Here is a 9283-nt window from a genome sequence, read left to right on the forward strand (position 1 = left end):
GTTGGTTGTGGGACATGATTTGGTTGTGTGTTTGAGTTGAATCTCTTGTATGTTGAGGGATTTTATGATCCTTAGTGTTTGGAGTTGAGACCCTTGAAGTTAGGGTGGTTTAGAGTTGGAAAAAAGGGGGAGAAAAGTCGAGTTTTCTGGGGAAAGGGGTGGCGCGTCGCGCCTGCCAGCGTGCCCCAAGAGAGCTTCTGAGCTTTCTCCCTTGGGGCGCCGCGCCTAGCAGAGCGCCAGCAGGTCCCCTCTGAGCTTCAAGGGCTGGCGCTCCGCGCCTTGCAGAGTGCCAAGGATGCCAAATTCCCCCATTCTTTTCATACTTTCTCATGCATGTTCCTTGGTATTGTACCTATGTTTTATAGTTGTTTCCAACACTCTAAGGTACATTTAGACATCCCGAACTCATCCATAAACATGTGATCATATACCTTGAATCCACAGTTCAATTCAAGGCAAGTTAGGATCGAAGTTAAGGGAAGTTAGAGTCAAGTCAAGCAAAGTTAAGAAGTAAGTCTCTAAAGCTTTTCAAGAGTCGTTATTAAACGTTTTACCTTCTTTTAAGGTTCAAGTTCAAGTCGAGTAAAGAGTATAGAGTTCAAGCTAAGTAAAGAGTCTCAAGTTTCAAGTTAAGTTAAGAGCATAAAGTCGAGTCCATTTCTCAAAGGTTATCAGGGAACTATGTATTTCCCAAAGAAGTTTCTAAATGTTTTTACATTTGAGTAAGAAAGGAACATCGATTCCAAGAGAGCCTTTGGTCTAGATTTTGAGCAATTATCTCAACTAAAGAAAGATGTGTTTAAAACACTTATGAGCTAAAGTATATTTTTGGGAGTAGTCTTGAGCACCGAGTTGGGGACACGAGTTCATAGTAACTCAACTCTCCATAAGAACCATGCTGCCAACATGGGATTTTTCTCGGGTCATACTTTTTAGAGGATCACAAAAGTTAAGCTAGTGGATCCACTTAGTAAAGATAGCTTCCTATACCACGACCAGGTATAGGATGGTCCTTGGGCAATGTGCGGTAAAACGTTGTATCACCACTAGGGCTTATGGTGGTGATTGTCGGTTAAAGAATTTCCCACTAAAGTTATATTACTTTTATATAAGTAACGTTGAGTTTCTTATTGTTTTATAATTAACGAGCTAAGTTGTTTACACTATTTTACAAGCTTTATATATTGCATATGTCTTATTGCTTTATATATTGAGTTCAGTTATTCATAAGTCGAACAGAGCCAAGGTAAGTGTTCTCTTGTACTCTTTTCAAGCTTAAGTTGCGGTTCAGCTTTCCATGTCGAATACTCGTACATTCAATGTACTGATGCCAGTTGGCCTGAATCTTATGACGATGCAGATACAGGTACCCTAGATCAGCATCCCGCACGTCGTTGACCTAGTTGAGCACTCCAGAGTTAGTGGTGAGCCTCCTTGCATTCCGGAGGACTCAATTATTTTGTATTCTTAGTCTTTTTTTATTAGGGTGTTGCGAGGTCTGTCCCAACATCCATCTCAGTATTCTAGAGGCTTCATAGATAGTCAGTCAGTTAGTTTTGAGTCGCTCATCTATGTATATATGTAAATATCCTATTTTAAGATTCGAGTTGCCTTTGTGGCCAGATGTTATAAGTTAAGTTGTTTTGTAACCTTGCTTTCGCATTGAGTTATTCTGTTGAGTTAGGTTTCCGCTGAGTTAAAAAAGCCAGGCCAAGGGTTCGCTTGGGGCCAGAAATGGTCTCCGGGTGCCGGTCCCGCCCAGGGTGTAGGCTCGGGGCATGAGAGTCTCATAAGCCACATCGAGAAGAGTCTTGTTTATGAGTGTGAAGCGCGCCATATTTTTGAATGTGATGCTATAAGATGTTTAGGAAATTCCACTTTTTTAATCATTCTGAAGTCGTACGATAGAGTGTAACTCTAGATGTCTCTCTCCTAATCCTTATCCGATGCTTTTTAGGATATGGCCCATGGAAAAGCATACGTGAGAAGGAATGTGAATAAGAACGTGGAAGTAGAAGCTCCTCAAGATCTTCTAGTTACGACCGACTCTTTGGGCGAACATGTCACTAATGCAGAGTTTAGCTTTGCTTTAAAAGTGTTGGCCAAGCCATGACAGCTCAAGCCAATAGGGAGGTTGTGGTCCCCGTGAACCCAAATGTGGGTATGACGACAACTAGAGTGAGGGACATTAGTAGAATGAATCACCCAGACTTTCATGGTTCCAAGGTTGAGCAAGATCCTTAACAGCTTATTGATGAGGTGTATAAGGTCTTGATGATCATGGGAGTGACGCTGATGGAAAAGAAGGAATTGGATGCTTATCAACTTAAGGGTGTTGCTCAAGTTTTGTTCAATCAATGGAAACATGAGAGGACAATTTATGTGGGTCCTCTAGGGAAAATTTTAAGGTTGCTTTCCTTGATAGGTTATTTCCCCTTGAGATGAGGGAGACAAATTTACTTGAATTCATTAACCTTCATCAAGAGAATATGAGTGTGAAAGAGTATGACTAGGAGTTCACACAATTTTCTAGGTATGCTTCTACTATGGTTGCCTACTCTAGGGCAAGGATAAGTAAGTTTGTTTTCGATGTGTCAGAAATGGTGGTTGAGGAATGTCGCACCACCATGCTCATTAAGGAAATTTATATTTCCCGCCTAATGATTTATCCTCATCAAATTAGAGAGAAACTTAAGGAAAAGTCTAGGGAGTCAAAGAGGGCAAAGACCTATGATGGTGACTTTTCACATTCAAGATCCGATGGACATGGTTGTTTGAAGTTTCGATAAAGGTTTTTCGGTCAAGGATCCTGTAACACCTTGTATTCGAAAATGGACCAAACCAGCCGATTTCCAAAAGTTGCAGGTGCAACCCATGGTTGCCACCCACGGACCGTAGGGTGACCCATGACCCATCCTGGTGGTCTGTGGATGGCCACCTGCAACCCTCCCCAAAAATTCAGACAAAAACTATTCTAAGGTATGACCCACGGCCGGACCCACGGATCGTGGATCGACCCCTCAAAACCTGGTCTCTGAAGTCGATCCACGGACTGATAGGACGGATCGTGGATCAGTCCATGGACCGTCGATCCGTCCGTAGGTCGAGACCCTCAGGATCCCTTAGACTCTGAAGTCGATCGACGGACTGACATGATGGATCGTGGATTAGTCCACAGACTTACAGGATGGTGCAACTTTCATGGATTTGATGAACAGAGTATTCAAGTAGTATTTAGACTTATTTGTTATAGTCTTTATTGATGATATCCATATTTACTCTAGGAATGAGAAAGAACATGCGACTCATTTGAGAGTTTTCCTGCAAACTGTCAAAGATCACCAGTTATTCGCTATGTTTAGTAAGTGTGAGTTTTGGTTACATTCATGTTATTTTTCTTGGGCATATTGTGTCTAGCGAAGGGATCCGAGTGGATTCTCAGAAAATAGAAGTAGTGAAACAATGGACCAGACCTACCTCTCCTACAGATATCACAAGTTTCTTGGGTCTAGCGAGTTATTGTAAAAGGTTTGTGGAAGTATTTTCATCCATAGCTTCTCCATTGACTAAGTTGGCTCACAAAAAGGTCAAGTTTCAGTGGTCAAATGATTGTGAGAAGAGTTTCGCAGAACTGAAAATTAGGTTGACTACAACTCCTATCTTAACTCTACCAAAGGGTTTAGACGATTATGTCATCTATTGTGATGCATCCAGAGTCGGCCTAGGTTGTGTGTTGATGCAGCTAGATAAGGTTATATCTTATGCTTCTAGGCCGCTTAAGGTGCATGAGAAGAATTATCCGACTCATGACCTCGAGCTTGTAGCAGTGGTGTTTGCACTTAATATTTGGAGACATTACTTGTATGGTGTACATGTAGATGTGTTCACAGACCATAAGAGCCTTCAGTATATGTTCACCCAAAAAGATATGAATCTTCGCCAGAGGAGAAGGCTTGAGTTCCTCAAAGATTATGATATGAATATGCTTTACCATCCCGGTAGGGCCAATGTAGTAGCTGATGCTCTTAGTAGAACATCTATGGGTAGTGTAGCACATGTTGAGGAAGAAATAAAAGAACTAGCAAACGATGTTCACAGGCTTGCTCACTTGGGAGTTCGCCTTATGAGCATATCAGATGGTGGTGTAATAGTTCAAAATGGGTCAGAATCTTCATTGGTAGCAGAGGTTAAGGAAAATCAAGACAGTGATCCTATATTGCTTCAACTAAAGGGTGAAGTTCATCAGCAGAGAGTTGAGGTTTTCTCCCAAGGGGGAGATGATGTGCTTCGCTATCAGGGTCGATTATGTGTTCCTAAGATGGGTGAGTTCAGAAAGCAGATTCTTGCAAAAACCCATAACTCTAGGTATTCTATTCATCCAGGCGCCACTAAGATGTACCGTGATTTGTAGGAAGTCTTTTGGTGGAATGGTATGAAAAGGGATATAGCAGATTTTGTGGCTAAGTGCCTAATTTCCAGTAAGTGAAGGTAGAACATCAGAAACTAGGAGGTGTGAATCAAGAGATCAACATTACTACTTGGAAGTGGGAAGTGATCAACATGGACTTGATTACAGGTTTACCTCGTACTCGCAGACAATATGACTCTATTTGGGTGATAGTTGATAGAGTCACTAAGTCTGCGCGCTTTTTGGATGTTAAGACTAAAAATTCGGTGGAGGACTACACCAAGCTTTACATTAATGAGATAGTCAGGTTGCATGGGGTTCGTTTGTCTATCATTTCAGAATAGAAGTCCTCAGTTCACCTCTCATTTCTAGAAGTCATTTCAGAAAGATTTTGGTACTTACGTTAATCTTAGCACAACATTTCATCCACAAATGGATGGTTAGGTAGAGCGTACCATTTTGACCATAGAGGACATGTTGAGAGCTTGCGTGATCGACTTCAAGGGTAGTTGGGATGATCACCTTCCTCTTATTGAGTTCGCCTACAATAATAACTATCATTCCAGTATTCAGATGACCCCTTATGATGTATTGTGTGGGCACTATGTAGATCTCAAATTGGTTGGTTTGAAGTAGGTGAAGCAACCTTGATAGGAACAGATTCGGTTCATGATGCCATGGAAAAAGTTCAGCTCATTAGAGATAGACTTAATACAACACAGAGTCGCTAAAAGTCTTATACAGATGTAAGAAGAAGGGACTTGGAGTTCCAAATTGATGATTGGGTTTTCCTGAAAATGTCACCTATGAAGGGGGTGATGAGATTTGGTAAGAAAGGGAAGCTCAGTCCTAGTTATGTAGGCCCTTACAAGATCTTGAAAAGGATTGGTAAAGTGGCATATGAGTTCAAGTTACTAACAGAACTAGCAGCAGTGCATCTGATTTTTTCACATTTAATTATTGAAGAAGTGCGTGGGTGATCTAACATCTATAGTACCTTTAGAGAGTGTGGTTGTGAAGGATTGCCTCACTTATGAGAATGTACCAGTTGAGATTCTAGATCGTCGGGTTCGAAGGTGGAGAAACAAAAAAGTCATTTCAGTTAAGGTTTTGTGGAGTAGTCAGTCCGTAAAGGGAGCTACTTGGGAAACAGAAGCACCCATGAAGGTCAAGTATACTCATATCTTACCTTCCGATTCCATTCCAGCTTGAGGTAATAGTTCCTCTTAAGTTTTTCAGTCATTCATGCGCAGTTTCAGTCTTAGTATCTTGTTCCTTTAGTTTGTACTAGCATTTTCAGCGTATTTGCATGTCTTTGGAGCTTAGTTCAATCAGAAATCAGTTTCTAGTAATTAGTGGCAGGGTTTGGAGCTCTTTCCCTTCCAATCAAACTAGTTTAGACTTCATTTAAGGATGAATGTTCCCAAGAGGAGATAATGTAAGACCTCGTATCAGAAAATGAACCAAACCAGCAGATTTCCAGAAGCTGTAGGTGCAACCCACGGTTTCCACCCACAGACCATAGGGTGACCCACGGCCCGTCCTGGTGGTTTGTGGATGGCCACCTACGACTCTTCCCAGAAACACAAACAAAAACTATTCTAAGGCATGACCCACGGCCCGACCCACATACTGTAGGTCAGACCACGGACCGTGGATCAACCACTCAGATCTTGGTCTCTGAAGTCGATCGATGGACTGACAGGACGAATCATGGATCAATCCATTGACCTTCGATTTGTCCGTAGGTTGAGACCCTTAGGACCCCTCAGAACCTGGTCTCTGAAGTCGATCGATGGATTGACAGGTTGGATCATGGAACAGTCCATAGACCGTCAATACATTCGTTGGTCGAGACACCCAGAAATCATCCTCTGAAGTCGATCGACGGACGGATCGTGGATCAGTCCACAGACCGTCGTTCAGTCCGTAGGTGGCTTAAGCAGCTTTTAAGTTAGCGGTCGTTTGGTCTTTTCCTTATGCGTTAGACCCCTAAACTACGTGGTTTTGGTCAGTTTTAGTCTAGTAACTAATTAGAACCTAACCTAATCGATTATTCATAAAACACTCATCAAACTTAGAGCAAAATAGAGAAGAGAGTCGAGCAGCCCTAGTGCAAGAACACAACGAGTTCTCATCAGTTCCAGCTCCAAAATCAAAAGATTTCTCTGTGAATTTTGTCATCAGGTATGTGAGATTTCACTAGTGGGTTCCTTTCACCCATTAGGTCTCTAGAATTCAGTCAGATTCTTGATTCTCTATAACATGTTAGACCTAGGGTTTCTATGATTTCAAAATTTAAGTTGTGATTCAGTTGTTAGACTAATCCAAATCAGATTATCATGTTTTCGTGGAGTTGTTTCTTGGTTATTGCATAAAACTCAAAACCCTAGTTATGTAGCTCTTTTTGTTCATGAATTACATTAGCTAGGACAAATAAACAAACATGCATGCCTCAGATTTTGAATATTTCATTATCAGATATAAATGTTGCATTTTTAGATTTGCATCTCAGACCATTGAGCGATCCAGTTTATTATAGTTTTCACATATTCAGTTGGGAGTAGACTTTAAACCGAGTTGGACTAGGGTCAATCACCCTCAAGTCTTAGAAATACGTGCCCATGTAGGTTATAAGTCCCCTCTGTGGGCATCAGTTTAGTGATCACGCCATTCATTCCTCTATACCTTTGGTAGGGTATATTGGGTTCTCTCGATGGGGCGTATACATCAGACTCCACATTTAGCTCATGTGGTTTTATGTCGGTTATTAGTAGCTCCCACAGTCAGATGCCATTGCATTGACCATGTTATCAGTTACAGTTCATTATTCAGTTTCAGCATGTATAAACTTAGTCTTTGCATTCAGTTAGTTCATGTCCAGTATTTTCAGTATGGTATCATACTCATCTTATATCATTGCTCAGTTACATGCTTTGTTCAGTTATGTATATTGTTCAGGTTTATTCTATCCTGCACGCTCAGTACCTTCCAAGTACTGACGCATACTCTGCTCTATATCTTCTCGTGATGTAGGTTTAGGTCCTCAGCTTTTAGATCAGGCATAGATCGGTTCCTAATCTTCAGCTCAGCAGTATCAGTAGTGAATCCTCATTCTCTAAGGACGACATACATGTTTCTTTTCTACTTTTATTCTTTAGTTTCAGTATTGCTAGACTTTGTTGGGGCATGTCCCAACATTTCTAGTCAGTTAGAGGCTTTATTTTAGACATAGTTAGACTCATTTTTAGCTTTGGAGTTTCATATTTCAGTTGTCATTAAACTCATAGTTCTTTTATTCATATTTAGATTGGATACCCCCTATCATTTCAGTTTATCTTATGTTTAAGCTTCTGCACAGAATTATCTTATTTCAGTTATCATAGTATGCTTATGTTATGCCAGCAGGGTTAGCTTGGGGTCACTCGTGATCCTAGGTCCTGTGTCCGCATCTTGAGGGTAGCTTCGGGGTGTGACAGGTCCTCCGATGATCCAGCTCGTAAGTTATATACGGAAAGGGTGTCTAACCCTAAGCCTCAAGGAGGAAATGGTAGTGGAAATGGTTCTTCGGTTACAGCATGCCAAAAGTGTGGCAAGATTCATTTGGGAATATGCTTGATGGGTACAGGTAATTTCTTTGGTTGTGGTAAAAGTGGTCACCACATGAGCGATTGTGTTATACTGCATATTAACTCGATGTCAAATAATGTACAACATACTGGTGATTCTTAATGTTATTTTAAAGAGTCTCCACCTAATTATTTTAAAAGTGAATTAGGACACCTATTTTGCTAAAGTTATGCTAAATTAACTCTATGTTAAAGTCTACTTAACCTTATGTGATTCTAGGTAAGGGGTAAAGCATCCTTTAAGATCATTTAAAAAACTATTAACCGACCAAACTTAGGTTGATTACTTAAGGTTTTATAGATAAAAAAGGGTCGATTATTTTATAAGTAAAACAATTTAATGTTAAAAATATATACATAAAATAAGATGAACAATTATAAGAAAGACTAGCATTAAGATTTTATTTTAGGAATAATAGTAGTTGTTTTCAAAAGATGGGAAATATTTAATAAAAGAGCACAAGGGACTGCCCAAAAATCTTTGCATTAGAAAATGGTGCCACCTTTAATATCATTTTTAGTTTAAGAAAAGTATTTTTACAAATTCAACTTAGTACGGTGCTTGATTTAATGAAATTTGTTCAAATGTTATTTGAAACTAAAGCAAAGAGTTTTCGTTACTTGAAATATCAAAAGAATTCAATTTCTAAAACAATCATTTCCCCTTTTAAGAAAAGAAAATTAAAGATAGTTAGTTAAATCTCATAAACGTTCAAAACTTTACGAAAGAAAACTTTTTTTAAAAAATGAAATTAACGAAGAACCAAAAAGAGATTTAATTAGTCTGCCTATTTTGATTCTAAAATTTTTCAAAAAAAAATAATTATAAATATATAAAAAGAAATGGTTTAATCCTAAATAACATTAAGTATCATCTTAAAAATATATCTACTATATGAACCTCAAACTATACCCAAATCTACTTAGCATATAAATATAAACATGATTTAATTATGAACCAAAACACACAAAAAAAGGGGTTAGTGAAATGAAAATGAATAACCAAAAAAGAAATAGTAAGACTATTTGAGTAGTCTTAGGAATGACCTCTTCATTGTTTTGGATAGACCCTTTTTCGATTCGTTTTGACCAAACAAGAGATGTGCATGAAAGAGTTATGCAAGTGTTTGGTCTGACGACGACTTCGAGTCTCAAAACGAGACTCTTAGGCTCTGACATTCATGCAAACAAAAGATAAGAAAAATAGAAATTAGGACAAGTGTAATAATCGCTAAAAACAAAAAAA

The sequence above is a fragment of the Solanum stenotomum genome, chromosome 4 (genome assembly GCF_019186545.1).
Source record: "Solanum stenotomum isolate F172 chromosome 4, ASM1918654v1, whole genome shotgun sequence".
Lineage (NCBI taxonomy): Eukaryota > Viridiplantae > Streptophyta > Magnoliopsida > Solanales > Solanaceae > Solanum > Solanum stenotomum.